The sequence below is a fragment of the Ascidia mentula genome, chromosome 7, assembly GCF_947561715.1.
Source record: "Ascidia mentula chromosome 7, kaAscMent1.1, whole genome shotgun sequence".
Classification (NCBI taxonomy): Eukaryota; Metazoa; Chordata; class Ascidiacea; order Phlebobranchia; family Ascidiidae; genus Ascidia; species Ascidia mentula.
This window is the reverse complement of record NC_138572.1, coordinates 14494048-14521301: the sequence shown is the minus strand read 5'-3', so window position 1 is coordinate 14521301 and position 27254 is coordinate 14494048. Positions and strand designations below refer to the sequence as shown.

The 27254-nt window shown below is 36.7% G+C and overlaps 1 long non-coding RNA gene and 1 pseudogene across 1 annotated transcript in view; both read left to right on the top strand.

Annotated features, from left to right (window-relative positions):
• Window positions 1–27254, top strand: part of LOC145908060 (uncharacterized) — a 134613-nt gene that overhangs the window by 80150 nt on the left and 27209 nt on the right. The gene's annotated exons all lie outside the window — the stretch shown is intronic.
• LOC145908946 (uncharacterized) lies at window positions 12839–14754 on the top strand (annotated as a pseudogene).

The following is a 27254-nucleotide window of genomic DNA, read 5'->3' as shown; positions in this document are numbered from 1 at the left end:
ATCCAACCAATCAGAGAGTTACAACTAAACATACTCTGTAATGTTTGTCGATGTCATCCGAAATTATGTATGTTTCTACCCCTACGAAGCAAAGAAGTTCCATAAATTGACCTAAAATAAGAGTTAGATCAACTAAAACTTTGTAAACAAGCATTTGAAATGAAAATATGATGATACATTATACGGTTGGCTAACAAACTAAACAGCAGAAAATTTTTTCCCGTTTTTGTACTAATTTTTTCCCGTTTTTGTACTAAAATCAAACGGGAAAATTTTTTCCCGTTTGATTTTATCATTTTTCTGTGGCATTAGACGTTACCATTACAATATAATTTGACAGATAAACACTAATCCTCAATTTGCGTTGTGGTTATGCAGCATGCTGCACTAAAATCAAACCACTCAAACATAGATGCTAGAGCCCACTGTTTTGTCTAAAAAACACAGTAACATGGATTTATCATCTGAAAAACCTGTTTAAAATTTGCAGAAGAAAAGTTGCAACAGGCAGTTGATGATGGGCATGACTAAAATCCTGACTGCCTGACTCGCCTGACTTCAGCACCAGTGTTTCCAAAAAAAAATTCAGGGAAAATAGCCATGTAATCCTCGTACGTTGGAATTGCCTGACTTCCCTGAATATGTATTGAAATTGCCTGACTTTCGTGATTATGCGTTGCAACTACCTGACTTTCGTGAATATGTATTGGAATTGCCTGACTTTCGTGATTGTGCGCTGTCATTGCCTGACTTTCGTGATTGTGCGTTGCAATTGCCTGACTTTCGTGATTGTCCATTGAAATTGCCTGACTTTCGTGATTGTGTGTTGGAATTGCCTGACTTTTGTGTTTTGGAATTGCCTGACTTTTGTGTTTTGGAATTGCCTGACTTTCGTGATTGTGCGCTGTCATTGCCTGACTTTCGTGACTGTGCGTTGCAATTGCCTGACTTTCGTGATAGTGTGTTGGAATTGCCTGACTTTCGTGATAGTGTGTTGGAATTGCCTGACTTTTGTGTTTTGGAATTGCCTGACTTTCGTGATTGTGCTCTATCATTGCCTGACTTTCGTGATTGTGCGTTGCAATTGCCTGACTTTCGTGATAGTGTGTTGGAATTGCCTGACTTTCGTGATAGTGTGTTGGAATTGCCTGACTTTTGTGTTTTGGAATTGCCTGACTTTCGTGATTGTACGCTGTCATTGCCTGACTTTCGTGATTGTGCGTTGCAATTGCCTGACTTTCGTGATAGTGTGTTGGAATTGCCTGACTTTCGTGATAGTGTGTTGGAATTGCCTGACTTTTGTGTTTTGGAATTGCCTGACTTTCGTGATTGTGCGCTGTCATTGCCTGACTTTCGTGATTGTGCGTTGCAATTGCCTGACTTTCATGATTGTGTGTTGGAATTGCCGGACTTTCGTGATTGTGTGTTGGAATTGCCTGCCTTTCGTGATTGTGCGTTGCAATTGCCTGACTTTCGTGATAGTGTGTTGGAATTGCCTGACTTTCGTGATTGTGCGTTGCAATTGCCTGACTTTCGTGATTGTGTGTTGGAATTGCCGGACTTTCGTGATTGTGTGTTGGAATTGCCTGACTTTCGTGATTGTGTGTTGGAATTGCCTGCCTTTCGTGATTGTGCGCTGTCATTGCCTGACTTTCGTGATTGTGCGCAAAAAATCTTGCCCTGTGCAATATAGCTTCATCCTTTTTTTGTATCGATTGTTATTTTTGTTTGTTGAATTTTTGTGTTGATGTAAATAAACCTTGGCCACCTGACTGCTGTGCGTTGTACTGTTTGTACTAACTATAGCACTAAGTTGTTTTGTGGGTTCTAACAAGGGATAAATACTATCCGGTGGAATCAACTCCCAAGGCGAACAGATTGGAATTTGTTTGGTCGGTGTGTAAGTTTTTTTGTCATTACAAACTTCTATTACGACCTTTTGGGTTCAATCGAATAGCAATTGTCCATCCATTCTTTCGTCACAATCACGTGTTGTACGTTAAATAGCAACAAGACGGCGTGGATTTGAGCATTGCTGCTGAAAGTGTATTTGGGAAAGTAGCGAGTTTTTATCAGCGTTCTCTCTGAAAAATCATGGGTGCAAATCCAATTCAAAAAGGTGTGACTGAGTGTCTTACACATCAAGAAATATTTCTTTTACTAAAGCACGAGACAGTTGTAAACGAACCAGCAATAAAACCGAAAGAAGGAGATATATATATACACAAAGGAAAAACAAAAAAGTTAGGAAAAGATTTTCACTATGACCAATATAGATGGGTTAATCGGGGAAATAAAAGGTTTGGAAAGTCACTAAGAAAGTGGTATTTCCATATCCAGCATCCAAAACTTGGCGGAAAAAATTCAAGCGACCGTTTTATAAAACACGTCGTGTGCTCAATTGACGACATGGAAAGTGATGCTCCACCAACGTATGTTGTTCATTATATGGGTGACCACACCGTTTATGAGTCACAACCTCATGGAAACAGCAAATCCAGGAATAGACTGTTTGTTCCTGTCAAGAAAGAGGTGCTGCAGGATATAAAATCTCTAGGCAACCTACACAAGCCAAAAATAAATTATGCCCTGCTACAAGATCAGGCAGAGGTTGAGTCAATGCCAGTGAATAGGCCACGTAACACGAAACAGTGCGCTAATATTGCATATGAGCAACGCAAGGAGCAACGTCTAACTCACGACGAAATTTTTAGCCTTTGCGAACTCCAAGGTCAGCTGGGTGGATTCATTTGCGAAATTTCGTTCACACCAGATTTAACAATAATTCTATTTTTGCCAGAGATGATAACTTACGTTAAAAAACTGTTCCTTTTGGGTCCTCAGTACAAACATCTAATTTCATACGACACCACATTCTCTTTGGGCGACTTCTATATTTCACCTCTTGTTGGACGAAATGTTCGCATTAGAAATGATCCTATTTTTCCAATTGGATTCTTTTGCATGAAAGAAAATTTCAAACTTTTCATAACGAGTTTTTAAAAGGAATTTTCGGAGCAATCGGTTTCGACAGGGTGTTGCACATACCTGTGGTTGTTGATAGGGAAGCGGGCATTGTTAATGCATTCCGACAAGTTTCTCCCAAAATTTCGCTTGTGTTTTGCACAAACCACATACTGCACGACGTCGAAAACTGGGTGAAAAAAAATGGAGGCAAGATGGATGACATCAAAGTATACAAAGACGACGTCGAACAAATAATAAATTCCAAATCCCAAGAAGAATTTCATGAAATTTTGGCCGAGCGTGGGGTCAACTGGTCAGGTCCATTTTGCAAATACTTCGAAAAACACCTTAAGAATGACCTTTTTTCACACTCATGTCGGTTCGTCACACAGAAGTACGCCGCATTTGAGGGCCAAATCGCGTGCACTAATAATATTTCCGAGTCGTTTAACGAAGTTTTAAAAGAATGGAATGAATGGAAAGAAATGCCAGTAGATTGCATGGTCCTGGCATTACATCGTTACCAAGTTTACACTTTGTACGAGTTTGAAAGGAGCAACTGCGGACTTGGGAACTATACACTTAAAGATGAATTTACCCTCAGGGAAGTATCCGACTGCCAGTGGTTGAACCAAAAAGTAGCTTCACCGAAATCAATTGTGGCAGAAATAAAAAAAAACCTTCAAACCTGTCTCACACTCCACAGAAAAACGTCCCACACATCGGGCTTCTCAAAAACCTATGGCAGTTGACTGCGTTGAACACAATATGGTGGCACTTAGCTCTTCCATACAGACGTTTACCGTATACAACAGATTTACAAACTCGTCACACGCGGTTCAACTATTCCCAAAACCAAAATGCTCTTGTAGTAGCACAGGAAAATGTTTTCACATTTTTGCTGCTGAAATGTCAATTGGAATACGGACAAGAGACAACAGAACTTATTCTCTGTCCCTTTTGCGGAAAAGGGCTCTGAGAGGCGAGGGAAAGTCTGGTCGAAAAAAGCCAAGAACCAAGGACTATGATTATAGTACAATCCCTGCACCAGATTCCACCTTTGTTACCATGGCTAGGCACTCAACGCCGACAAAGGATGATATGCCAATGCACGTGTCGCCTGAACCTCCTTTATCTCCGATTTTGAAGAGGTACAAAAGCGAAACAAACAGTGCCAGGGAAATCATTCCAAATGACACTGATAAGGCATCGTTTCCATGGGAAACAGAACTAGGCTCAATTCCCAAAAAAAGTATTGAAAACCGCCAATTGCTAAGCAGCATTAACCTTGTCGACAATGCCCAGTGGCTTGATGACTATGCGCTGGACATGTGCATTGCGCATCTTATAAATAGTTCGCCAATCAATGCTGTAGTTGTTCCTTCAAACATGTACTGCGCATTACAGCATCACCGTTTGGAGTGCCTGGTTGGGTTCATTGAGCGAAACTTGGTTCTCAACAAGGATGTTGTCCTTTTTTCAATTTGCCACAAAAACTGTCATTGGATTTTAGCTGTGGCTGTTTTTCAAACCCAATCTGTGCACTTGTTTGACTCAATGTCAAGGTCGATTTGTTCGCGATTGGTTGGTATTGGCCAAACCGTATTGAAGGCAATTTCAACATTTTACGTCGCAGCTGGCCACCTTGGGGATGTGAATTCCTGGAAAGTATACCGATGCGACTCGACCCCACAGCAGCAAAATAACATTGATTGCGGAATACACGTAATCGTAAACGTATATTGCGTTTTGAACAGAATTCCTTTGACTTCTTTTAACTCCAAACAAGCAAGAAATTGGGTTTCGTTTACTTTGAAAAGCTCAGAAACAAGCAGTAATTGCACACCCACAGTCCGCTTCACTTCACTAGAAAGAAAACGTGTTCTAGCAGCTTTGAAAAAAGGTATGTTCCAGCCCAAGGTTAGTACACAGATTTTGAAATGTAGTCGTCAACATTTGATTGTTGTTGGCAGCAAATGATTTCCTTTTTTTCATGTTTAGGTTCTGTCCAAAATTGGACATGATTTTGTTCCCGAAAGCCTCCATCAGTCTATATGCGGTTGGTCTCGGTGTGCCGCTCAAAGTCGCAAAGGGGATTTCACGAAAGCTGAACTTCAGTTGATGTGCTGCATCTGTCGCAAATGGATACATCGCTCTTGTGGAGAATGCAGCAAACTCGCACCATATTGTGTTTGTCCTTCATGTCGGTAGAATTGCTGCAATGGAGACGCCGTTAATTTATTTGTTCTTATTCAATTCAATTCTTAGCATCATTGTTGTGCCTTTTTCCTATGTTAGGAAACCCAAACTTTACGTGTAGGCCTTTTTGTGTTACATAATGTACATTTTATCTCTTATGTGCTCAAAAAAAGGACTTGAAACATTTACGCAAACGACATTATTGTCGAATCAGTGAATTAGAAAAGCGATTTCTGTCAAACACGGCCACATAATTTCAAAACAATATTACTTACTGGAATATTTTCATCCTCGAGCACCAGAACAGATTCTGTTAGGTAGTCGATATTAAATATATCCTATTCAAATAGCTTTGTAACGAAACAACAAAAGGTAAATAATATTAAAACCTCTGCTGCTGCAAGGAATAAAACGACCCTAAAATGTCCAAGGAAGGTTAGCTAGTGTTCTAAAAAAACACAAACATTGTGTCGTTACAAAGCCCATTGTGGTGAAAATTGAACATCGACAATGGCAAATTGTGCAGAATCCAGAAACAAAACACTTAATGCACCACGAATAACTTTTTATTGGATCGTTTTCGGCAAACACATCCAAGTTAACCGAATATTTAGGTTTCCAAGAACACAACCTGTTGTAGCAGATTTTAATGCAATCGAACGTACCACAGTAACAAACTTAGGCACACCAAAAAAAAACTTCAAAAACAGTGCTACATGATAACGTCAAAGAAGAAAAAAATCACGCTGTACCAAACGCCGTTTATGAGCACGTAAATACAACGTTTCTCTGGAAAGTTGAATTGCAGACCAATCTCACCTTCAGACGTTCTATTTCTTTCATAATAATGAATATACAGATTACTTTCGCAGGGTTTAAGTAACAGCACAAATATTCCCAATCAAAAAAGCCACGCAATTCCCGTGCCTATACTAAAACGAAAGTCAGGCATTTCTAATACCAACATACGCAAGTCAGGCAATTGCAACGCACAATCACGAAAGTCAGGCGATTTCAACACACAATCACGAAAGTCAGGCAATGACAGCGCACAATCACGAAAGTCAGGCAATTCCAACACACAATCACGAAAGTCAGGCGATTTCAACACACAATCACGAAAGTCAGGCAATGACAGCGCACAATCACGAAAGTCAGGCAATTCCAACACACAATCACGAAAGTCAGGCAATGACAGCGCACAATCACGAAAGTCCGGCAATTCCAACACACAATCACGAAAGTCAGGCAATGACAGCGCACAATCACGAAAGTCAGGCAATTCCAACACACACAATCACGAAAGTCAGGCAATGACAGCGCACAATCACCAAAGTCAGGCAATTGAAACACACCGTCACCAAAGTCAGGCAATTGAAACACACAAAAGTCAGTCAGGCTACTTTTCCTGAAAATATTTTTGGAAACACTGCTGTTGAAGTCAGGCAAGTCAGGCGAGTCAGGCAGTCAGGATTTTAGTCAAACCGGGACAATGATCGATTTGTTGGTGAACACATCCAATTTGAGAAACTAGTTTCAAGCTTCAAAGAAGACAACAAGCAAGGTATATTTCTAGCTTTTCTTGGACCGCCTGGATGTGGCAAATCTACTCCTTCAAAGAGATTGTGCAGGCAACTAGCAACAGAAGATCATTTAGTGCTTCATCTTCGGTTCATGTATCTAAACTATGGCGATAAAAAGCTTACTTTGCAGGAGCTTCTGCTGGATAACCAGTTCAACCATGCTTCACAGGAAACACTTAGTTTGGTTTTCCAGTGGATGATAAAGAACCCAGAAAAGTGTGCTTTTATTTTTGATGGATTAGATCAGGCAACCTGGACACTAGAAAACATGGCACCTGTAAATGAGAAGTATCACACTCCCTTGCCAGTACAACAGCTTTTTGCCAACCTTTGCAGCAGGCAATTTTTTCCAAAATCTAAATTGATTTTTACTTCTCGACCCCATTCATTACTATTAATACCATTAGGACTCCGACCTAAGCCAACAATTTATGTCGGTGATCTTTCTCCTGAGGATGCAAAGGCATTGTGTATTGGTTACGCAGGTAATAAAGCAAATGAACTGTGGAACAAACTTGCAACTAAATCTCAACAATTGCTTGATTTATACCGCAATCCAATGCTTTTACAATTTATTGTTTATGCTGGATTATTTGGTGAGGTGCACAGTATTTCCACCATAACTCATGTATTTGATGAAGTTTTGCAACAACTTTAGAAGATGTAAAAGTTAGAAGATGTAAAAGTACAGGATGTAGTGTTCAAAATGGCAAAGTTCTCGCGGTTTCCCAGTCGTAGAGTCTTTGATGGGAGAGATGTTCTCTTCTACTACCTTCATCAAGTTCTGCAAGAAATGTTTGGTGCATACTACATTTCTATGTTCATGTCAGATGAAGAATTTGATCAAATCGTAGACGATTTGATTTACAAACCCCATTGGGCAATGGTTCGTCGTTTTGTGTGTGGCCTTTTGCTCGGACACAAACCAGGTATGTGCAGTGCATTGGAAAGTTTGTGCTTTAATGACCATTATTTTTATTTTCAAAATCTAAGCCTCTGGAAGTGGACGTAGTGAAACCAGTTCAGAATCTGATCCTGTCAATAGTGCTGTCAGCGGTACGACAATTTCCAAGATGCATAAAATCCGTCAGTACTATATTTATTTGGTATTTGTGTATTAAAAATGTTTTTCTGTTATCTTTTTTGCTGACAAAACTTGGCTGATTACATGGCATTGAACTTAAATATAACTGATAGAAAAAGAAAGATATATGCTATACTATATATTGTGACTCATTGTTTTACAGCTTGCAGAGAAGGTTTGGCTTCAACAAATGTAAAATCTACTTCATCCAAAACATTAGATGGGGCAACAAGTTCCAAGGCTCAACTGTCAAAACAGTCGCCGGAAAATGATGGTAAATGTTTTCGAAGCAGAAAACTGTTTGAGTGAAACATAACCAACAACAATGCTTTCATTTTAAAACTGTGATGCACAAGATTTGTCAGTGTATTATGTGTTAAAGCATGGTTGTGTTGTACTTTAAACTGAATATCAAAATGCCAATTAACAACCAGAAACAGGATTATTTAATGCCCATTGAAAGTTCATAACACATGTCGCAGCATGCAATTTCACAACGATTGGCATTTTTGGATGGAATTTGTCTATGTTGCAATTTTTATGCACACCACTTAAAAAGCCCTTACAGGTTGAGAACCACTGGAATAATTATTTAAAATTTTACTAGAATTTCAACAATGTTTGTACTCTGTTTCATCAAGGCACTTGTAAACAGATGGTATCCCAGTATATCTTGTTTATGATTTGTAATACATATGTTTCTACAGCTGGTGAAACTTCCACTGCTGCAGCTGAACTTGAGGCAACCAGAATACATCAAATAGAGGGTGGTGAGCTAGGACATGTAAAAAGTAAGTTCTGCCCTATATACGCACATTGCTTAACTGATTTTTAGTACAAGAAACGAAGTATAACATTTCTACAAAACAAACTGGAGTGTAATGTTGCCACCATGGTTTGCATTCATACATTTGTTGGTATTTATTATAATCATTGTTTTACATATAAACCTGTGGTTGAGGGCACATAAATTAATTGTTAAATGGTATGAATATTACAACACTTCACTAAAGTCTAAAAAAAATAGAAATAAATGATATACATATTTGCTATGCTATATATTTCAACACATTGTTTTAAAGCTTTCAGGGATGGTTTGGCTTCAAAAAATATCGAATTGTCTTCATCCAAAACATTAGATGGCGCAACAACTTCCAAGGCCCAAGATTCAAAACAGTCGCCGGAAAATGGTGGTAAATATATACAAAGCAGAAAACATAACATAACAACAATCCTTTTTTTTCAACTGGGCTCCATAAGATTTGACAGTGTATTATGTGTTACAGCATTATTATGCTTGACTTGATGAACTCAGTATTTTTGTTTAGTTTCTTCCAATTCTGCCACAAAACAACAAACAGTTTTTTTTGCAAGACTGTTTTCAAGACGTTCAAAGAAACATCCAAAACATGCAGGAAAAGGTTAAATTTTTGAATTTTATTTCCCTGCTTCTCGGCAGTGACATCGCAGCCAATCTGGGTGTTTCTATTTTGTTGAACTCTCATACCTTAGCTGGAAGAATCTATGGTTCCTAATGACCAGGGTTATGAGTTCAAACTCCAGTGTTTTTTTATATCTTGAGCTGTCAGGAAAAGGAGCTTTACCAGGCTTGGCTGTGATGCCGCTGTTACTTGGTGTGCAACGTTTTAGTGCTGTAAGCATGCCACAGTAGCTCAATCCATTTGTTGTGTTAATCTAAACAATCATGTATTGTTCATATAAATTTAATACCTGTTTCTACAGCTGGTGAAGCCTCCACTGCTGCAGCTGAACTTGAGGCAACCAGTATACATCAAATAGATGGTGGTGAGCTGGGACATGTAAAAAGTAAATTCTGCCCTATATACGCACGCTGCTAAAGTGCTTTTTATCGGAAGTACCGAAGTATACCATTTTTGTAACACATATATCCATTGGTATATATTATATCCATTGTTTTGCATAAACCTGTGGTTTTGGGCACTTAAATTAATTGTCCAATGGTATGAATATTGCTTTATTTCACATATGCAAACATTTCGACATGAGGTCTCATCAGTGCAGTTGTTGACTGTGGCACTGTGCTAGCTTTTACCCAACACTGTTAAAAATTTTCGTAATATTTACTTGAAACGTAACAGTTTTGTATTTACGGCATGGGAACGTAAACTAGATTTACGGAAAATTTCCGTATAATTATGTTGGTTTACGGAAAACATGCCGTAAATATGCCGTAAGTTGCTTTTCACAACTGATAGAACAATGTAACTATATATGTATGGGATGTATATGGCTTGTTAAAAGGTGATATTTCGTGCCAAATGGCATGTTACGTAAATCATCCCATTCAGCTTGTGACAAACTACGTAATATTATATATTGTTTGTTAAGTTTCTTAACCGTCTGATATAATAAAGTTCTGCTGCCTTCTTCGCTATAACGAGTTAGTCTATAACGGCTACTACGCATGCGCAAGTTGCCTCGTGGCGAAGCCGAGAGTTGCATCATTCGCGTGCAACATGTTTTTAGTTGCTATAGATTATGTATTGTAGCGATAGAGCAAGTAGCATTAATTGAATAATTACAAATTAATAATGTTTGTTTGGGTTAAGATTTCGTTCTGCTATTTAGTGTAGGGTAAGAATGGTCTCCTTGGCCTGTGATTTGCAATTTTGCAAAAAAATGTTTAACACGTGGGAGGAGAAAATGAAAGATTACAAAAACCACATCCGTCAAGGATTTGAAATGAAATGCCCCGTGGAAAGTTGCAACAAAACTTATTCAGTTGTGTCCTCGTTTTCGTCTCATTTTTCTCGTTGCCACGACGGACTACAGAAAAAGGCACACGAAACAGATCAGGAAACTTTAACTGAGGAGGTTAATTGTACTCTGTTAGAAACTGAAGAGCAAAGAAGTGTTACATCGCAGATTAACAAAGACTGGGAAAAAGATGTTTTGCTGTTTCATTTTATGCTTCAATATAAATATTTGGTACCAATTCAAACTGTTGATAAAATAATTGTGTATTGGAAACAGTTGCTATCAAAGTACACTTCTCAGATATATTTTCAGCTTGAGTCCATTTTGAAAGATGAAAATGTTTGTACTGATATATCTAGCAAAATACTAGATGATCTCAAAAAGCAGGATTCGCTGAACAGTTTTTTGGATTCTGCCAATTTTGGCTCATCTTATCTAAGAGAACAACAGTTTTTGCAGAAGTTTAATTATGTTCCTCCAATTGAACTAAATTTGGGGCACTCAGCAAATTTCAAATTTCAATATATATCAGTTCTGGACACTTTGAAAACATTTTTTAAGGATGAAAAAGTTAAGCAACAATTTTTGAACCCCTTGGTACACTTTGAAGGTTTTCATGACTTTTCAGATGGAAAAATATTTCAGTCAAATCCACTTTTTCAAAATGACAGATATTCACTAAAAATCATTTTATACCAAGATGCATTTGAAATTGTCAATCCTTTGGGTTCCGCCAAACGAAAGCACAAGATTTTGGCTGTGTATTATACCCTGCAGAATTTGTATCCATGTAACCGATCAAAAATAGATTGTTTTCAATTGGTTTTATTGTGCAAAGAGGCCAATGTTAATGAGGAAAACAAAAGCATGTTATTTAAACCATTGCTTGATGACTTAAAAACTTTGGAGACCACTGGTATTGATGTTGGTGTTGGGTTTAATGTGCGTGGCAGCCTGTTATGTGTATGTGGTGACAATCTAGGAAGTCACTGGCTTGGTGGTTTTACAACAAACTTTAGTTCCTCCACCTATTTTTGTAGATATTGTACCATAACTCGTACAGAGTTTTCCACAGACCATGCATGTACAAAAACACTTTACACTAAATCAATATATGACAATTTGCACATGGAAAATAGTAACGGATTGAAGGGAAGCATTTTGAATGACATGCAGTATTTTCATGTTGCTTCCCCTGGTTTGCCCCCATGTACAGCTCATGATGTTTTTGAAGGTGTTGTACAGTATGACCTAATGCTTTACATTGCATATTTTGTAAAACATAAATGGTTTACTTTGGATTTTTTAAATGGCAGAATACAGTCGTTTAAATTCAACGCCCTGGATGCCCTTTCAAAACCAGTAAAATTATCTTCTGTCGGCAAACGTTTGATAGGAAATGCATCACAAAACTGGTGTATGCTAAGAATGTTTCCCCTACTGATTTTTGATAAAATTGTTGACACAGAGAATGCAATTTGGAAACTTGTTATGTGCTTGCGTTCTATTGTTCAGATAATTGTGTCTTGTCATTTAGATGTAAATGCCCTATGCCATTTAGATTCTTTAATATCTGAATATTTGGAATACAGAACACATTTTTTTCCCAAAGTGCCTTTACGCCCCAAGCATCATTACTTACAACATTACCCTTGGACTATTTTGCAATTTGGCCCAATTTGTTATACATCCACATTGCGATTCGAAAGTAAACACTCTTATTTTAAAAATGTAATCCGTCATTCCAAAAATTTCATCAACGTATGTTATTCTTTGGCACACAGTCACCAATTGTTGCAGTCATGCCTGCTTGAGACTGGCTATTTTGACTCAAATGTTGAGATAATTAATAGAAATGTTACGTTTTCCTCTGAAATTGTAAATAATATAAAGTTGGGTGGATATAATATTTTACATTGCACATTGGGTAAATCAGTGAAAGTTGAAAATATTTTGTTTGAAATTGGCATGTATGTGATTATGTCAAAACATGATTTAAATTTGTATGTTGGCTGCATACTTGCTATGTTTATTTTTGAAAGTAAAGTGATGTATGTTGTTCGAAAATATTGTTCTAACTTTTATCCCCAGTATGGTGTACATCATTTAATCGCAAAACCTTGTTGTGTGGAATGTGTCGCATTTGAAAACCTTGCTTGCAAGTTTCCTTTTTACGTTTACCACATTGATGGGCAAAAGCTCTTTGTGTTAAAGCAAACTGTTCTTTAATTTTTGGAAGAGTTAAGTGCAAATTAAAAAAAAAACGATGAATGCAACTTTACTGAAGATACTTCCTGAACTTGGCAAAGATGCCACTTTGCTTGAAAAATGTTCTACGTTTTTGGAAAATCTTGGTGTGCTAAAATTGCAGGATTTTGAACATGTTGAACTGGCAGACTTGCTTGGCCAATTTAATATTGTTCAGGCCAGAAAATTAATTACAGCTGGAAATAATCTGGGTGAGTTTGATTGTTGTTGGCTGTATATATACATACATGAAAATTAATTTACTAAAACTTTTTTCAGAAACATGTTCAGAAACTTCTACCGAACCATGCTCATCAGAAGGAAGCTGTGATGATTGGCAGTGGGTGTATGACTTTAAAGTGCCTTGGAAAAAATGCTCACCTCTTCTTATGAGTATTTTGGAAAACAAAGAAATTCCCAACCATAACCAAACTAGAGAACTTATACATGCTTGCATCGATGATGTTATGAAAGTAAGCAAAATTAATTGGGCAGTAATAATGTTCATTAACATGGTAAAGTAGTTTGAACAACCATGTTTAAAACACCTAATGTTTTAGATTACACAAAGGCCAGGAAGGAAAAATTTAGAGAGAATTGCATTTCAAATTGTGAAAAAATACCCCTCTTCATTTAAAGATGTCATTGGAGATGTTTGCATTGGCAATGGCCATAACACATTAACCAACCAACTGTATTACCGATGGGAAAATCAGCTTCGCAAGCAAAATATAATTGGAAAATCAATTCAAGGTACACTGAAACGACCATATGGTACAAAAAATTGGGAACCAGTCGTGAACGATTGTGATAGCAACTCAACAAAAACATGGCTTATGAAAGAATTTTCAAAGGCACATCCTGACAAGGATGAGGCTTTAAAAGTTATGCGATTGACATTCTCTCAACAACGGGAGATCATTAACACAGGAACAAGTATCACAAATGTTTTAAAAGAATGGCCATTTCTCCATGAACCACTAGTCATATTTGACCACTATGATACTTTGATGGGAAGACCAAACACACAAGCAACTTTACCAATGAAGCTTTTCAAAGGATCAATGCAGATATACAGGTATAAATAGTATTTTTTTTTCATTTTGAAGGTTAACATGCTTTTTAACCCTTGCTGTTTAGATGTTTGAAAAAAGTTAAATCTCCATCAATTTGTGAATTAATTGGGTCCATAAAACTGCAATGTTCTCAACTGGGCAGCAAAGAAGCCCAGTCCATGGAGGTGCTGTCTTTGTTGGCAGCCTACTTTAAGGAAAAAAAGGAATCTGTCATAATGTGCTACAAGGTGTGCTTGCAAAGAAAATTGGAAACTTTTTCTTAACTAAAGTTAACTTCTGTGTGCAGGATGATTTCATGTTAGAAAATATTTTGGAAGAAATACCACCTACACCTTTTTTGATTGTGTTTGGTAAGTTTTACTTTGGAAAATGTCAGAAAGTAGTTTCATTTTGCTTTGTGGTTTGTTTTGTTCTCTTTACAATTTTGTTCTCTCTTTAGGTGACTCTCCAGCAATGTGTGAAAAAGTGATGGTGGCTGTGGATAAGGTTGTTATCCACTCCACAAACAACTTCTTGTTGGCAGTTGCCAGTTTCTTCTGCCATTTCTACATTTACAACATCAGCTATCCAAAAGCAGCTGAAAGCACTTTGGAATTTATCCAGAGGTGGGTACCATAATAAATACTGGCTACTACATTTATCATGCTTGTACTTGAGCGGTTTTATTTACCTTTGTTCAGTGTTTATTTGCAAATAAACACACACAACATGTTTATTTCTGCATTGTATTCAATCTTTGAGTCCTTTTTGCAGATTCATTGAAGGAATAAATGACCCTGGTTCAAAAGGTTCGAAGAAAATGAGATATGCTGGGGTAAATCCCAAAATACTGAAATTAGCAAAATTGATGAACGCCTGAGAATTAAACTGAGCAGTTTTCGTTCAATAAAACAACGTATCACATGAAAATTTTGTGGTTTTGTTATAATTTAAATACTGAAAAAATGCTGTAGGCGTTACGTTATAACACAGTAGAATTTACTGATCTTTAGTAATTTATTTACAGTGACGGTGTCAGTAATTGTAACGTGTCTTTTTGCAGTAACGCAAACGGTCTTTTACCGTAAAACTTACGGACTGGTCCGTAAAATTGCTGCCAGGAGTTTTTCCAGTAAATTTTTTTAACAGTGTACCCCGACCTTTTCTAAATTTACAACGCAATCGCATCGTGTCTTTTCGGTTCCGCAGCAAAAATAAAGGCGCATTTCCTTCTGATAGCACTCAAAGTGCGTAACACGCTGTTTCGTTTGTCTCGTATTCGCGAACAACACTTACGCAACAAACGAAATTACGTTGGTGATGAACGTGCTTACTAAGACGACGCTTTAACTTGTATATGGCGTGCAAAACGACCTTCTGACGTTAGTATTTTTTTTCGCCGCACCCCCGTTGATGTGCAAAACTCTACGCCTATGGTTGGAGGCTTTACTTAATCGCAAATGGAGGTTACTTTCTGTGATTCATTTTTTCACAAAACAAACCTACACTTTTTTTCTGCTGATTTAGCCAAAAAAATGGCCAACAGGGGGACAAAATGCCCCTGGGGGAGTGGTTAAAGTAGTTATCTCGAATATAATTTTGACCAGAATTTCTAGACAAGGGTCGGGACTAACAGAAAATCACAAACTGAGCATACTTTCTGTAATTTATTTTTCCACGAAATCGACCTCAATTATTTTTCAGCTACATGTTCAACAGCACCCTCTACCAATTTACTGCCTGACTAATAACCCTGAAAACCATAGTAAAACTGCCCCAAACATGCTGAAAATCGCCCTGACAACAGCCTGATCATTTGCGCTCATTCATCCAAAACACTGGCACCCATGCATGACCCATTGCATTTCCCAACCAAAAAACTCTTTTCCACAGAAATACAGAGCGGCCTGTAACCTAATTTATTTATTGTTAAAATTATCAAACGAGGCCTTCGTATTGGGTTAACCCTTATTGGTGTACATCAGTGCCATTAATTTGCAGTTATCACCTTGATTGTTTTTTACAGGTGATGGAAGTGGTTCCAGTCTAAAAACCTTGCCATCAACCTCAGTCAAGACTGCTTCCAGTGACCTAGCATTCTCCACACTTAACAATGAGGAACAAATGCATGGTAGTCAGTTACATTAAAAACAATCTTTTTTTCTTGTCTAAAAAGACAAAAAAAACTTTGCTGTAACATTTGTAACCAGTAAAGTAATACAAGGCATTTAGGTGTAAAAATCTGGGACCATCTAATTGATGCCAAAGTTAAGATGCTGTTGTCATTTAACATATTTGTTTTGTTGCACTTGTCTCCATTGACTGACCCTGCCTGCCTTTCTTACAATTAGTCAGTCTTGCACTGGTGACGAACACAAACATTTGAAACAACATATTTTTACTTCTTTTCAGTTGCTTCTAATTCCACCACAGAAACACCCAGAGGATTAATGAAGCTGTTTTTAGATCTTTTTCACAAACAACCAAAACATGCAGGACAAGGTTTGCTACTATCCAAAATTCATTATAATGCATTAATGGCAATTCCATGCGCTGGACGAGAAGATAAACTTGCTCCAGACAAAAGAACGCTAGTGCGATAGGAAAACATTCTGCCACTGCATCGTTTTATCATTGTTATGAAATGTCCTAGGGAGGGGTCGCCTAAATTGCTCTGAAAAAAATTATGCAAATTTAGGATCAACTGCAAGTGTAATAACTGTGACCCCTTTTTTTTCTCATCTAAACATAAGAAAATCATTCTGCTGTAATAATTGTAACCAGCAAAGTAATACAAGGCATTGTCTGCATTGACCGGCCCTGAACGATTTGCAAAACCATGTTTACAATTTGTTACACAACGTTGCTTTACGCGAAAAGCTTGCTGTTAAACTTTCACATACTTTCCACTACAAGTTACCATTATATTGGGTAAACTGGCATCGTGGTTTCGAAAGTCTCGCATCTCATTACGCATCTAATATACGCAGGTTATATTTGTGGAAAACGCACATTGGGAGTTTAAATAATTCTCCCATCCAAATACATGGCTTCCATTTTTGCCGTAAATGTTGATTTTGTTATTTTCAGACAAACGTGCGAAAAAATTGTTGAAGAAACTTTCGAAATACCTGCGAGAAAAAAGGCCTGATGGATTGTATTTACGTGGATACGAGTTACGAGGTTAGTATTTATTCCCAGTCTGTGTGATGCGTGTTTGTAAACGCAACTGTTGCGTCACAATAAGTATTGTGACGTCGCAATTCCATTGTTCTTATAGAAGAGAATGGAACAAAAATGTTCAGGTTGAAAGGTTTAAAGGAAGGTCGCATATTTTTTGTCGGATAAAGTTTATATTTTCCTTCCAGTAAGTTAATGTTTTTGTATTTGATTAATTTGTTGGATCTTGTCTTGTTTAAATCCGATTAAAAGTGAAGAAATCTTGTTTGAAGTTTGCAATAAAAAGTTTTATTGATTTAATAAAACTTCCGCCATGTTTGTTTTAATAAACTTGTCCCTGTTTCAGATTTCCTCGTAGATTTACAGGAAGTTGACCGAATATTTAGAGATGAAATCGCCCTCTCTTGTCCTGGGGAGTTGAATTTAAGCTTCATCCCACTGAAGAATTCGGATGTTTTCGCTCTCGCGGATTTCCTCTCACGGATTTCCTCTCACGGATTCGAGAACCCGGTTTGTGGCTGGGGTTGGGGAAATGCGGACTTAATTCCGAAACTTTAAACATGATCTGTGAAGCGATTATGAAGATAGGACCCAAGGTTGGTTTTCATTATTTTGAGAATAAATATTTGTTTAAATCCATGATTTTTTTTCAAAACTCACTTTTTTTAATTAAAAGTGAAAACATGGAGTTAATTTTAATCCGGTTTTAAGAAAAAATTCTGTCTTGAAAAAAGTTTGAATCAAAGATTTCCGACCAATTTTTATATTTTAAATAGTTGAGAATTCTCAACCTGAGTTCCAACAAGTTTGAACGAAAAGATGTTGGAAATATTTGTCGGATTCTCCCTAAAGTGGATGAGAAGTTGGAGCTGTATAGATGCGGATTCGATTCCGAATCTATTCGAGTCTTGGGAGAAGAGATTAAAAAAATGGAAAACCCGGTAAGAATTTGCTTAATTTTTATTTGCATAAAAACATGGTTTTTGATGAAATTAAAAGTTTTGTGATTTTTTTTCAGCCGAAAGTTTCGGGTTTGGATTATCAGTAAATATTCCTTCCTCTCATCCGATGAAGACTCCAGTGGTCCGGATTGAAACAAAACACGAGACTTTCAGAATTATACGGAAAAAATACTTACGTAGACAAGTCAGGTAAGACTCGCCTTTTTCTCACCTCTCTCTCGGTCGCCTCTCTCGGTCGCCTCTCTCGGTCGCCTCTCTCGGTCGCCTCTCTCGGTTGCCTCTCTCGCTCTCTCACACATGTTTGGCGGGAACTTACAGCTTGCGGCGTCCTAAAGCAAGAAAAGAAGACTTACGTAGACAAGTCGGGTATAGTTTGGCGGGAACGTATTTGGCATAGGACACCAAAAAGTGTCTTGTTGCAAAAATAAACCTCTTTCTATGACGTGGAAACACTAAACATTTGTTTGTGTTGGTTTACTTATGTTGTAAAGAAAATGAGTTTTAGCAATTGCACTATCAATATTGATAAATTGTTTTGCACAGCACCTGGGGCACCCCTGCCTTCACTGCCCCAAAATGGTGCCCCAGGTGCAAACCAAATCAGTACAAATCAGGAGAAACAAGCACAAGTAAGAGTTGGAAATTTAAATGTTGAGGTCTAAGTTGAAATATATTTTGTTTCGCAGAAAAGAAAAAATATGCCCAAAGGGTAATGTGGTGGAGTATATATATTGTTATACACTTTTGCTTTGCTTTGGACATGCTTAAGTAACTTTGTGTAATTTTACGCAGATACCTGACGCAAAGCGAGTTCAGAAAACTACAAGAGTAAGTAAATGTGCATTTACACATATAATCAACTTAAAAAAAATAACCCACTTGTTTTACTTTTTTAGTATGAACAAAATGCCAAAGACGGCAAAGTAAGTAGCCTAATTGCTAAACACTTATCATGAACATGCACTGGTAGTAATTAATATCATTTGTTTGCTGTTCAGATGGGCACCACCCCAATATTTTCAGGAAAATGTAAGTTGTATTTTAAGTAAGTCATGAAAACACCAGTGGAATAATTTTTAATGTTTTTATCATCTCTTTTTATAAATCACATTTATATATTTATTTCCCAAGTTGTACATTACTGTTTTTGGTTCAAAAAGTATTAAATCATTGTTTTTTTTGTGATGTACATCACTATTTTCAGTTTAAAAAGAGAAAAGCAACTGCGGTGGTAAGTGTTGTGTAATGCTGGTTGCACAGTTCACTGCTAACATATTCAATCTGCTTATTGACACTCATACTACATGATTGTTATACATCAACTTATTTGTAATATTATTAATTATGTGCAGACTGACAAAGCCAGGCAGTGCCTTGTGAGTAACTTTTGTACAAAATAAATTCTAATTTGTTTACTAACATATGACATTGTGTTTTTTTGTGTAGACAAACGGAGCCAAACAGTTTCTGGTAAGTTTTGAAAACATTTATTCTCTGACAACATTTAAACCATTACATTTTTGCAGAATAATGAAGTGAATCAGTTTGTTGTAAGTGACTACATTGCAATGTTTATTATAAGTTAAAATCTTTTTTTCATTAACTTACAAACCACAATTTAATTTTGTTTTTGTGCAGATTAATGAAGACAAAGCGCCAAAGGTAAGAACTAAATTGTAACACCCGTAGTGCCTCTCTTCATTAACTTATAAACCTGATCTAATTTTGTTTTTGTGCAGATTGATAAAGCCAAAGTACCAGAGGTAAGAACTTAATTGTAACACCCGTAGTGTCTATCTTCATTAACTTATTAACCTGATCCAATTTTCTTTTTGTGCAGATTGATAAAGCCAAAGTACCAGAGGTAAGAACTTACTTGTAACACCCGTAGTGCCTATCTTCATTAACTCACAAACCACATTTCAACTTTGTTTTTGTGCAGATTATCGAAGACAAAGCGCCAAAGGTAAGAACTAAATTGTAACACCCATAGTGCCTATCTTCATCAACTTATAAACCTGATCTAATTTTGTTTTTGTGCAGATTGATAAAGCCAAAGTACCAGAGGTAAGAACTAAATTGTAACACCCATAGTGCCTATCTTGATCAACTTATAAACCTGATCTAATTTTGTTTTTGTGCAGATTGATAAGCCAAAGTACCAGAGGTAAGAACTTAATTGTAACACCTGTAGTGCCTATCTTCATTAACTCACAAACCACATTTCAACTTTGTTTTTGTGCAGATTATCGAAGACAAAGCGCCAAAGGTAAGAACTAAATTGTAACACCCGTAGTGCCTATCTTCATTAACTTATAAACCTGATCTAATTTTGTTTTTGTGCAGATTGATAAAGCCAAAGTACCAGAGGTAAGAACTTAATTGTAACACCCGTAGTGTCTATCTTCATTAACTTATAAACCTGATCTAATTTTGTTTTTACAGACATAGAAAAGCAGACACTGTAAGTACATTCACAAAATGCATGATGTGTGTCATTCACATTGCTGTTTTTATTCAGATGTTCGCACAGCATAGTGGCATATACACCTCACTCGATAACCAAGCGTTTGCACTGGCTAGGGTTTTGCAACCTTCGCACAGCATAGTGGCATATACACCTCACTCGATAACCAAGCGTTTGCACTGGATAGGGTTTGTAAAAAATGATAACATTTTTGTGATTAAATTGGACAAACAAAAGATATATCATTTGATGCATCATCAACAGTTTTGCCTACACACTCTGTGTGGAACCATTGTTTGCATCTTGTACATTCAACCCAAAGAGTCTTGGAATTATCATTGCAAAACTTGCACATGTCTCTTTTGGGTTTACCATTTAGGCACTTCCCTGCAATTGTATCAAATATTTCTTTGCGGTATGAGTATACAGAACCTCTTTGTTCAAGGCTTGTTGCCATAGTAAGCCACTTGGCATACATGCAAACAAAAACTCCACAACTGTCAGAATCAGGTTGGTGTACTCGTTTTGGGGATTCCACCGATTCAAGCTGAAATTTAAATTTTTCTGACAGCAAATGGTTGACCATTGATTTTGCCATAGAAAGACCTTTCACATAGTCAACACAGGAATTTTGTAATGGGTCGACATACAACAATTTCCTTTTTCCAATGTTGACAGCAAGAAGAATCCAATGTCTTTTAGTTATCCAAGGCAAAAAAATTATTTGTTTTTTGTCAAGAGAGATGCCACTCCACAGTCGTTTAATAGAGCCTTTTTGTAATAATGTACGGACCACCATGGAACATACATACAGTGTATGGCTGTTGGCAGTGGTTAATCTCCACAAGTAACTGTTAATCACTTCATCAGTTAACCAGCCAGGAATGAACTCTTCATCTTTAGATTTTAACATCGCTTTTTCATTGTCCGGTAAAACAGGTTCAACTGTTTTTAGATCCAACATACAGAGAGAATGTGGCCCATTTTTTAAAATCTGCTGATCAATCTTGGTTCGTTTGTTTACAATCTTTGGGGTTATCATGTTTGTGGCTTGCACCTTTTTATGTGATTTGTTTGCAATATAGGCTGGTGTGACAAAGTCATCATCCGTGTGTTCTACAATAAATGTCTTGTTTGATTTCGGTTTCAACCCTGTTGCAGGAAACAAGGTTTTGACTTGGTGTAAAGGTCTCATGAGGTTTGCTATAGCACCAACTCTTGAAGTATATGGATTTGGTTTTAGTTGTTTTCTGGGCAGCTCATCATTTTTCGATAGTGGATATGATGGTCTTTTTCTTTTAAGGGTCTTCAGTTTGGGGGTTTGACTTATTCTAAAACCACCATCAAAAGAACATGCCTTCGTAAAATTTGATAACCATGTTTCAATATTTGCAGCCGCATCATCCAAAACATCTGATGAAGTAACATCATAGGACATATCCAGCAAGGCCTTTGTCACTTCAACAAACTTATGGTGGCTTTTCTGCAATTTTGAACTTTTATTGGAAGGAACGCTGTTTTCTTCATAATCATTTGAATGTGTTGGTTTATCAAATAGCTTGGTTGCAGGTTCATCCATTTTCTTTGATGCTTGTTGAACCGATAGTTGACCAACAACTTCTGGATCCAGTATCATATGTACTGAACTGTGGTACCATGGAGGTAGACTATACCAGTCTACATCATTGTACTTTTCAAAAACAGCAAACATGTGCTTGCAAGGCAAAAAATACCTTGTAAAATCTGCACATGTGCATTTGGGAAAAGCAGCAGTTCCTCCGAAATTTAAATCCTTTGAGCAACTTTTTATCGAAAAAACATTCCCATTCCTTTCAATTGTACTTGCTGTGACATTCGATGATTCCCCAATTCGCTGCATGCAATGCTTCACTATTTTTCGAGGTCGGTTTTGAAGGAAGAGGGGAACAAAGTCACTGTAGCTTCGATAGTGACTTGAGGATCTCATATTTTCTTGTTGATACCTAAAATGACAAGTGTAACCTATTTGCTAATGATTTTATACATTTACACATACACACAGTGTAATTTAAACTTACTTAACCAACCCTTCTGGCAGAAACTCTTTATGTAAAACTGTAATCAGGCCAGAAAGAGATCTGTCTGTTCTAAAACGAATGTGACATTCTTTTAAAATTCGATTTTGTCTTTCTACGCCATTGTTGGTTCGTATAAGAACCTTTAGGCGATCTGCTCGGTAAACCCACAACCATCTCTAAAACACAGCAAACAGTAGTAGATGTATGCTGTATTAATACTGTGTTAAACCTCATTTCTTACTTCTTTTTCTGCCAACCAAACATTAGTGAAATATTTTTGAAGCCTTTTGTTGTCTTTCCAGTAAGAGCTAGACTGAAACTTGTTTAAAGATTTTTGAAAACTTTCCTCGCTTTCAGCATTTGCAATAGCTCTCATAAGGGCTAACACACTTTCTCTATCATCCCCAACATTATTTTCAGATTTTTTCACCCAGCGCTCCCATGCCTGCTCTCGGTGGAAGTCACATATAAGCACTCGACAATCTGAAGTGATAAATGATAATATCATCTAGAATTAATGTCTATTTAACCTCTCTTAAAATGCAAGGTAACGAAACACTCATAACATATATAAACAAAATCTCTTACCTTTAAAAACACTTTCAAGTGCATGAATTTCAGCATCACATTTGTCTGTCATGAAAAATGCTGGTTTCCAATTTGGTGTCCATTGTTTAAGAACTGAGAGTGCTTCTTCTATGTCAAATTGCCGTTCATTTTGAGTGATGAAAGTTGCAACAACTTGATACCCAACGTTTGTCTTCACACAAACAAAAAACAATGGCAATGCATATTTAGATGTTTTATACGTGGCATCCATAAGGCAAATGTCTTGACCATAACGCAGTAGAAGTCTGCGCTGCCAAGCAAATTGATGGACAAACAGCATCGTTTGTTCATGTGGATTATCTTGACATTTTTCAGCATTGGGATTATCACTCCAACCAACACCGGCTTTATATGGTCGAAACAAAATATTGGCACCCTTCTCTGCATTTTTTGACCATTCATCAACTAGGCATTGGACATTTGTTTGATCGATTTTGGAGAGTCTTTGCCTAGTTACGGCTTTATGATAATGCGATTGAATGTCTTTTTTGGTTGGGAAGAATCGCCTGTTAGTTGGTGCTGGTTTACTGCTATTTTTAAAGAGTTCATGAATGACATAATATTTGAGATGCCGCATGATTTCGTCAACAGAACGGACACCTTCAGATACTAACTCATCAATTTTCTCAATCAATTGTTTATCAACTGGTTGCAAGAATCCAGCTTCCTGAAATAAGATATATCAATATGCAGTTTTTAAACACATCTATATGTTTTCAACAAACAATATTTTAGAAAATAATGTACTTGTCCCAAAACATGGCCAGAATGCTCGCTTTGATTTGGAAAGCAAATTTTGTACTCCATAATTTGTTCAATGCCTTTATCATTTGCAGCCAACAGGCATTTGATGGTTGCACTTGATTTTGTTTTGCTGTATTTTTCATCTTTGAACAACTACAGAGTAATAGAATAATCTTGTTTCTTTGTTACTAAACTTTTAACTCCATCATTACTTTAAATTGTGGAAATTTAAGGACTTCTTGAATGCATTCTTTTGCTTTGCAATCTTTTTTCTTGGTGCCTTGGACACACAAGTTTCGTTTACAAGGATTAGGATGATCTTGTAACTAATGTAAAAGAAATAAATTTTTTTCAACCTATAAAACACTATTTGAATATTCACCGATTCAGGAGTTTTCATTTTTCTCTTTTCATTGTACTTTTTGTTTCGATCAGTTCCATGTTGGCATTCCAACCAAATAGTTTTTAATATGACATATGGAACTAATGACTCACCCCACCGTACAAAACTTTTGGAAATGTCTGTAAATCACAAATCTTTATAAAAATTATGCACTTTAGTTTTTTCCCGTAAGTTCTACCATATGAAATCTTTCTCTGTTGAATGAATTTGGTCATGGTGGAAATTTCAAATTCTTTGATTGCATTTCGACAACTTTCCATTGAAGTAACCCACTAAAAACAAAAATTTACTTAAAAAACTTGTAACAGTTTATTAGTTCTTACCTGTGTTTCACAGTCTTTTGTTTCACAACGCTTTACATCCATTTCAAAAAACAAGTTCAAATCAAATACACTTTAATAGTAATAGCGGGTAATTAACCTACTTAAACCACCGTGCATAATCTAAAATTGCAAAAGTTGTACGCTAACAGCCATCTGTAAGTTCCCGCCAAACAAGTGAGAAAGAATCTTACTCGACTTGTCTACGTGAGAGAGCGAGAGAGGCAACCGAGAGAGGCGACCGAGAGAGAGGTGAGAAAAAGGCGAGTCTTACCTGACTTGTCTACGTAAGTATTTTTTCCGAATTATACCTGTTTTTTTGTGATTTCTTCAAAATAAATGCTTTTTACTGTAAACAAAATTGCTGCGAAATATATAAAGTGAAATATGTCTGGAGCAGAAAGTGAGACGAAAGTTTGCCGACATTTTTATTCCAGTTTTCAGAAGAAAGAATACCAGGGGTTGTTTGTAGAATAGAATGTTGTCATGTAGGAACGTAACAGACGGATCTACTTAGTCCTGGAATAAAATCAAAACTTTAACTGTCCAAAAATATATTATTTTTCAATGTATCGGTTTTAAATGCAAGAAATCTCATTGCAAATGAAGAGTGAAATTCCCACAAACTGACAACGTCCATGAATCAAGTTACAAGAGAATATGTTGGTTATGATAAAGTGAGTGTATGTCTCGTATTGGTCTGTTGTACACAAATACTTACTTGCAATTTAGTTGTGTGCTGTTTAAAAGTTAGTTGCTGGGTTTATTTTAAATGAATCCTCGAGTCAATCCAAATAAATAAATCCTAGAATAAATTTTATCCAAAATCTGAATGAAACACACTTGATGAGAACAATCTTATCGGCTCCAAAAACATCACTAATCCACGCAATGAATTGTTGTTGGAAGAAGTCCTGGTCATCATGCTGACCTCAAACTAAATTAATTCGTAACGTTTATCAACAGAAATCATATTAAGTGAGTTGCAGACTAGATGACTGGGCCAATGATTTGATCTGTTTGGTCTCATCAGTGCAGCTTGATGTTGGCTTTTGACAATCTTTCTCGCTAAACAACCAGTCGAAGATTTTTTAAAAAACTGGGTGCAAACCTCTGAAGAAGGTGAAAACCCTATGTTGTAATATTACAAGTTAAACACACTCTGATAGAATGCAATCTTACTCATAACAGAAAATGACAATGAAAGATGACAAACATATGGTAAGCAGTATTGCTTAAAATCAATACAAATAGTTTTCCATAAATGATATTTTATAAATTGTCTGAGACAAGGTTATGTTTTTATATTTGACCTTCCCCTCCATTGATATAAGTCATTGTTATTTAATTGTTACAAAATAATGAAGAATTGATGAATAATATGATTATATTTGAACACAGTTTAAAAACTAACAAAAAGTTGTCAAAATCTGCAACTTGTTTGTCAAAAATGACAACAGGTTAAAATGATTTAAGTGTTACAACGTCAAACCGAAGAAACACTTTTAAGTTAGTTAATGGTGACATTCTGTGCAATATGTGATATTCACATAACATCAAGAAAACTAATTTACTTTTTCGATTTGAACAGGTTTCCATTCATTGGAGACATACATTAAGATGCTGTAAACCCCACACTTGACATTACCTTCTGACCTAATTATTGAAGAGGAAAACCTCACTATGTGATTATTCCCAACTATACTGTTGCAAATCATTTAAGTGGAAAGTCTACGGAAACAATGTCGTTCTACACAAGATCTCACTTTTTCCGAATTCTCCCATGTAAGCAGTATGTCAGCTTGGATTTTAGTACACAATCACAATTTCATTCAAATGTAATCCATGGACTTTTCCCATTACTAACCTATTTCTATGTTTGCAGTCGATTTGTGCAGTCAGCATGTTTGCCTCTTGGACAAAACCAGTTTTCTTCACAATATGAGTATGAAATATCTGGTTGGGGAATGCGGGGTGCAGGAAGTTTTCTATGGTTCTGGATATAATTGTTTATTGGGGTAATGCTAATAGGTGCAATAATACAAAGCGCATGTTAATTGAAAACTTTTCGGTGTGGTACAAACTTATCCTATTTCTTTTATCTTTATGTATAAAACTGCACAAGACACAAGTGACCTCTATGACAACAGTAATGAAAGTTAAAATCGTATTTCATTTTAACAAAAATAAACTAATCACTATTTTCCAAAAAAATAGCCAACAGTGGCGCCAGTGAGCATATTCGGCCATGAGAATTGCAGTCGCCTACTTGGCTGTTTGAACCTGACAATGTTTACTGCAGTAAGAGTGGAACTTTTCTTTTTCCACTTTCGCTACTGTATGGTTAAATCGAGTCATTCTTGTTTATCTAAAAATATTTCCACAAACAATTTCCAATCTTGTTTTTCAGAACGACGGCACTAACAGTGGGAGTTCTTGTCATGCGTTGACTTTAACAGAAACCATCACACAATCTGGGATATCACAAGTTGGGGCATCGGTTGTAGAAACGTAAACAAACCTGGGATTTACACGAAGGTGTCAAGCTTTGTTCGATCTTATCGGATTCTTGGTAAATATTACCAACATTATTGATTGAGACTGCGCCGGTTTGTGTGTTTTTTTTTTTAAATTTTTG